The sequence below is a fragment of the Myotis brandtii genome, unplaced genomic scaffold (assembly GCF_000412655.1).
Source record: "Myotis brandtii unplaced genomic scaffold, ASM41265v1 scaffold416, whole genome shotgun sequence".
Classification (NCBI taxonomy): domain Eukaryota; kingdom Metazoa; phylum Chordata; class Mammalia; order Chiroptera; family Vespertilionidae; genus Myotis; species Myotis brandtii.
Window position 1 is genome coordinate 769,920 of NW_005365989.1, and position 6,493 is coordinate 776,412.

A 6,493-nucleotide genomic window follows, 5' to 3' on the forward strand; every position below is an offset into this window, starting at 1 on the left:
GGGGAGGGGGAACACGCCGAGGCGCACGGAATTGCAAGTTCAGCAAAGAAATGGGTGGGGGGGCTCCGGGGAGACGCGGCTCCCGCGGATCGGGCTGCTTGGGATGCACCCCCCCACCACCCCCCGCTGGAAAAAAAAAGAATCTCAACACCTCCCCCGCCTCGCGAAGAAACACAAACGAAAATCCATCGAGCACCTCATCGCCCCTCAGATCGTCAATTACAATCTGAAGACTGAACAGGGTACGGGTTTTGCCCGTTGCTGCCCTCGGAGGCACTTTGAAATGTACTCGAGTTTACGTCTCCGCACTTCTTTCTTTCCCCGACTCCCGTCCCCTCTCACTCACACGTCTACACACGGCAAAGCAAGTTTATACTAGGCTGCAAATACACGTGATGCAAAAAGACTTGGCCAAGAGGAACGATATTTTTCTTTTCCATCTATAAACCGAGCCACCGTTTGCTGGGGAGATTCTCATTTCAGTAGTTTTGCGTTGGGGGCGAAGCCTTAATTGCATACTTTCTTTCCCCTCCCTTTTAAGTCACAAAATAGTATAGCTGCAAACTTTGCCAAAAAGGAAAAAAAAAAAAAAAGAGGCAATTTTTGAAGGGGGATGTTGTTTTGTTTTTACACTTGAGTTCCTAGGCACGCTAGGTCCCCGTTCGCCAGCACTGTAAGTTTTTAATTTCAGCATTTACCATTACAGGCCCTGCATGCTCTTAAAACATACTTTTCTACATCACTTTTTTAGGATAGAAATTAAGCTTCATAATTCTATCGGTTCAGAATTGCAAGCGTGCTTTATCCAGTATATGCAACATACGCAATTGTAACGTGTTAAAATACACATTCTGCAAAACCCTTTATTGCTATATGTGGGAATACATACACAACATGCACACATTTTTTTTCCCATTGGCAATTATTTAATAGGTTCCTTTTGTTTTAATAAAACACTGGGATCGATATTTTAAAAATTCAATTCAATAACAGTTTACTCTGACAGCAAATTGTAACGTTACCTTAAATGGCCACAAATATGCTCACAATATTCCAAGGAAAGTGACTTTAAAAAGAGAAACAAAAATCTTCTGCAAGTATTTAGTATCTCACATGTGTGTCCCCCAAAAAAGTACTTTAACTGGCACTCAGTCCTGCTCCAGGGATATCCACAGAATACAAGACTATGCACCTGGCTGTGGTTTTTGCATTTTCCACCATAAAACTGCAACAAAATCTCCTCCCCCAAAAAAGAAATCATTAAAAAAAAATCCAACAACTTTTTCTTATTGTTTACAAAAAAAATCAATACAGGATAGTTATCATTTTTCCTCAAACCAATCTTGGTGGTGGTGGGGTTTTTTCTCTTCTCCTCTCATCAAGTCTTAAACTTGTTCCAAGTTTAGAAGTGTCTCATCATCCTCCTCCTCCTCCTCATCACCATCACCATGGACTCCCCCGTGGAGTCACATTGATGATAATAGGTTCCCCTGAAAGATACATTGTAATCCATTCACATCCGGGCACTGCGGGCTTATAAAGAGAAGGCGCCGCGGCCGCGGCTGCTCCTCCAGACAATGACTCGGGAGGGCGGGGCGGGAGCGGGAGACCATCGAGAGGTAAACACCGCGCCTAGAGCGGCGCCCAAGATGGCGGCTCTTACGGGCCACGCCTCCTCTCGAACCGGGGGGCGGGCGTCGCGCTGGGGGCAGAAATGCAAGGGCTCCCGAGGCCCGGCCGTGAGCCGACCCCTCCTCCCTCCGTACTTCTTCTTGGTCCCCTTCCTGGGCCTTCCGTTCACTCAGAAGTGGAGTTTCTAAATAAAGGACTGAAACCCAGACTTCCAAGGGAGTCAGCTCCCCTGGCTCACCCGGAGGGGGGCTCCACGGAGGCTGCGCCCGCCTCCCCGACGGGGGAAGCCTCCAGCCCGGTGTTCTGGCCGTGTGAAACCCGACCTGACTTAGCGAGACCTGCGTGTCCGGGGAAAAGTCCCCTGAGCCACGCTGTAGCTGCTGGGCCCGAAGAGGCATGTGGGTCCTCGCCTCCTGCGCCACCCACACACTCGCTCCCTCCGGGCCCCGGGGAAGTGAGGACTTTGCAGGGCTCGGAAGCCTCCACTTGGGAAAGACCTTCATTTACTGCGTTGTGGACTCAGATTGAGTTTGTACCAGGAAGCACTACTGAATCAACTTCTAGTTCTTGCCAAGCAATTACCGTCTCTAGTGTGTTTTCTAGCCTGTGAAATGCAAAGAATGCCCACTTTAAGAGTTCCTAAGAATGAAAAGAATAAAGTTAAAGATGGAGCAACCACTAAAATCATTCCTTTCCATCTATAATTCCTTACTAAACCAACTGATAGCTCTAATCTAGTCCATCGAATTTTCAGGGGAGGTTTTTCTTACAGTTAATTTGGCCCGAAATCTCTAGCAGTTGCTGACAGAGACCTCTCACACGCTATGCATTTCAGGGACAGCCATTGACTGAGTTGGTAGCGTCCTGCCTGCACTGTATTCCTGCAGGCTGAGTCCAACCTTATAAAGGAATCCCTGTATCTGTATCAACCAATGGGCTGACAGATGCCCCATCCAATCAGAATGATAGTTATACCCTCATTTGCATCTTTACTGACCAATCAGAGCAGCTCCTAAAAGACTATTCAGAATATGCTATCCTGACCAACCAAAGGACAGTGTTATTTGGACCAATCAGACTGTGCAAACTTGGAATCCTCATTTGCTTAAAAATGGACCAATCAGGGACTAGGGTGGGACTTTCTAAAGAGTGGACTCACCTTCGTCTCCATGGAATGTACTTTTGGTTTCCTACTGAGGCTGCTTTCCCAGTTTGGAAACGGAACTTTTGAATAGTTTCTTTTCTTTCTGCACCCTAGATTGGACACCTGTTGGCATTAAATTGGTGGCAGCGACCTTTTGTTCACATAATGTTGAGTAACTTAATCCAGAGCAGTTTAATAAGTGATTTTTTTAAAAAACCTAAATTATACAACTTTATATTAATAGAGCCCACCTTTGAGGCCAAGCCATCTATGATCAGAGTCAACATCTAACTATATCCTTATACTGTCTGGCAGCAGGAATGTCCTAATCTCCATTTTCTGATATAGTTTTGTGGAAGATTAATTTTCAAGATCTTTTGTTTATATGTAAGTTTTTAGGGAACAAGAATTAGGGCATTTATACTTTGTTTCCTGTCTGTTGACACATTGGGAAGATTCCTGTGTTCTGGTTTCTTTCCATGTTCTCATCTTAAAATAACATTTTTACATTTAGACACTACTTTATGCTGCATTATCAATCAAAAGCATTATCTCTGATTCTCAGCGTAAGCCTCTACAGGCTCTACTGAGATGATGTAATAAAAAGACCATAAATGTTTGTTTAGGAGAAATATTCCACTGGCTCAACCTCTTTAATCAGCTCTGTGACCTAAGGCTTGACGTCATTGTCTTTTACAGAAAAATGCAGAGGCTAGATGAAATAATCCCATAAAATTCCTTCTACTTTTTAGATTTTAACACACACCCCTTCTCCTGAATTTCAAGGGGAAATAAATGATCTGTCCAGAAATCAATGATAGGATCAGGTCTGGAACCTAAAGCACCCAATTGATGGCTAGTGATTTTTTTAACTGCATTCTACGATCAGAAAACCACGAAACTACGTTTCTTATTTTAAAGTAAGGAGCAAATTTGGGTGTTTTTTTAATGAACTATCAGAAGAATAGGTATACTTATAAAGATGGGAGTCGCCCTAGAAACAAAGTCAATAGAATTATGTGAAACTTTATAAAGGAAAATGTAATAGACATGTTTTGGGATTCCTGCTCCATCTAGACTACCTTCCCTAGAAACCTCTCCATAATCCTGATATAGAGGTAGAACTTGATGTGAGTGCCACACGAGTCCGAGCCCCACCAGCTACAGCTGATTGAACCACAGGAACTAAAAGAGTCTTGCCCGGCTGGTGTGGCTCAATAGTTGAGCATTGACCTATGAACCAGGAGGTCACGGTTGGATTCCTGGTCAGGGAACATGCCCGGGTTGCAGGCTCTGTCTCCAGTGTGGGGCGTGCTGGAGGCAGCCGATCAATGATCCTCATCATTGTTGTTTCTGTCTCTCCCTCTCCCTTCCTCTCTCTCTGAAATCAATAAAAATATATTTTTAAAAATATAAATAAATAAGAGTCTATGGTAAGTGATGGATCTGACATGTTGGGGTCAGCTGGCCAGAGCTAGTGCCAGGAAGCCAATCCACGTGAGACCCATGGTTATGCGGAAACAAGAACCAAGAGTAAGCAGAGGACACTGCTCTTCAGATAAAACAGAATGGTTTTGGAAGTTCCCAGGACAATTCAGTCCTAGGAAGAAATGCTTAGGGATACTTTTTCCTTTAAAAATTTTTTTTATTAGTTATTGACTTTTTTAGAGAGAGAGAAAGGGAGAGAAACAAACATCATTTTGTTGTTCCACTTATTATGCATTCATTGGTTGCTTCTTATATATGCCCTGACCAAGGATTGAACCTGCAACCTTGGTATATCCTGCAACCTTGGGATATTTTTCAATTATTAAGAAGACCACCTTGCCTCCTGTCCATAAGATAGTTGATTCCTGCTGTGCTGCCCTTCTCTAACTGAGTTAACTTGAGTATTTTTCTGACCCTCACAACTTCTAGTCAAGTGAAAAAAAAGTAGTTACCACTACTCAAGTGGTTAAAAAATTTGTTCCACTTCTACATTGAACAGATTCTATCCAATTAAGTGTGCCACACATAGTCAGGATATACAAGTGTCATTCCCTTTTGTACTGCATTATGGCCTTAGGCAAATTTAACATTTTGTGAGATATAAAATAATTAATATCTTCAATACTTTATGTGGCTGGTTAAAATCAAATGAGATAGTGGAGATGAGAGGACTCTGAAAATGACAAAGTCCTACCAAATGTAAGGTAACATTCTCACATAAACTAAGTTGATGCCTAAAGACAACAATTCTTTCATGGGAGTGTGGAAGGAGTGGCAAATATTGAAACCCAATGAGACACAGCAAAGAACAGACATTGCAGGGTACTTGGACCAAACCCTTCATTTTAGTTGAAGATGTCAAGGCTCAAGTGGGATGTCTTGTCCAAGGTCATGTCACTAATGAGTTACACAGCCAGAAGTAGCCTTCCAGTCACTGAGTGCCATTCCAGAATGCCATACAATTCTCCTTCAAATTTCATTCCGTTTGCTCTCCCCCAAGCCTGACCATGTTAAAATAAATAAGCAGACAAAACCATAAACACAAAAAATAAGATCTTTGATGATCTTTTAAAAATTCATCCCAAAATTCAGCAAATATTTTTTGAGTGTCTACCTTGTGTTGGCAGCTAATCTCTCAAGACCTGAGCAAAAAATGTAGGCAAACAAATCAAAATGATATAAATGTCAAGGGCAGTCTTGATTGAATGGGAAAGTCACATTGAGTAAGATACAGGCTGGGAAGATGTGTGGAAAAGAGGGCTATCCCAGCATGCTTTTAAGTTGATATATATAAAAGGGCACAGCCATCCAGGACCCAAATGCAAGCCTCACACATACTGTAACACTGCGTCAGAAAAGCAGCTGGAAGCAGGGAAGGGGAGGCATCCAGTCAGTGTGTGTGTGAAAGAAGTCCAGAACTTCAATTCACAAAAAGTTCCACATACCTCAGGGCCTTTGCATTGGCTGTTCCCATGATTCTTTCCTTGGCTGTTCACATGGCTGTCTCCTTGTCATCCTTCCAAGCTTAAACATCACCTCCTTCTAGAGACCTCAACCACTCTGTCTAAAGTAAGCACCCATTTTAATATTCTCTGCCTCACTACTAGCTTTATATTCTTAGTTGCACCTTTCCCAATTGAGATACTTTTGTTAATATATAGTATTTGCTTTTTATTGCCTGTCTCACCCATTAGAGTGTATATTATCTAATGCAGGGACCACATGAATCTACCCTATGTACACACACCTAATGCAGTGCCTGGCACATATTAGATATTCTATAACTATTTGTTAAATAAGTGAATGAAGGACTTGTCTTTATCCTCAAGATTCACACTTCCACTGAAGAGTATAGCTTTTATAACTTTTCAAATTAGTTTCTCTTAAGGTTCCATTTTAGCTTGGTTTCATTGTTGGTAAATAGTGCTGGTGAATATTCAGTTTGAGTCTCAACAGGCCACGGGCCCCTTATCACCTGAATCCTCGACACTAAAAATAGAACAAGGATAATTGCCTTAATTTACCAAACTATGGGGGCAGCCTTGTCATTATAATGATACAATAAAAGATGCTGTCAGTGTATTGCTTCACTATGATATAATTTTATGGATGAGGAAATTGAGGCTTAGAGCACAACAAATTTCCTGAGATCTCATACCAACAACATGACTGAGCTGAGACTTAAACACAGGCAGACCAGGCTTCCGCTCACAGCTCAGTGACATGTGC

At 42.5% G+C, this 6,493-nt stretch overlaps 1 protein-coding gene across 5 annotated transcripts in view; it reads right to left on the minus strand.

Annotated features, from left to right (window-relative positions):
* The window catches only part of TCF4 (transcription factor 4), a 340,777-nt gene extending 339,222 nt beyond the window's left edge, over window positions 1-1,555 (minus strand). For 4 of the 5 annotated variants that reach the window (XM_005873627.2, XM_005873628.2, XM_014545617.1 and 1 more), the window contains exon 1: window positions 1,023-1,555. The gene's annotated coding sequence lies outside the window, so the exon portion shown is untranslated. The remainder of the gene's footprint in view (window positions 1-1,022) is intronic. The other variant, XM_014545618.1, reaches the window with a different exon arrangement.
* Between the last annotated feature and the right edge of the window lie 4,938 nt (window positions 1,556-6,493).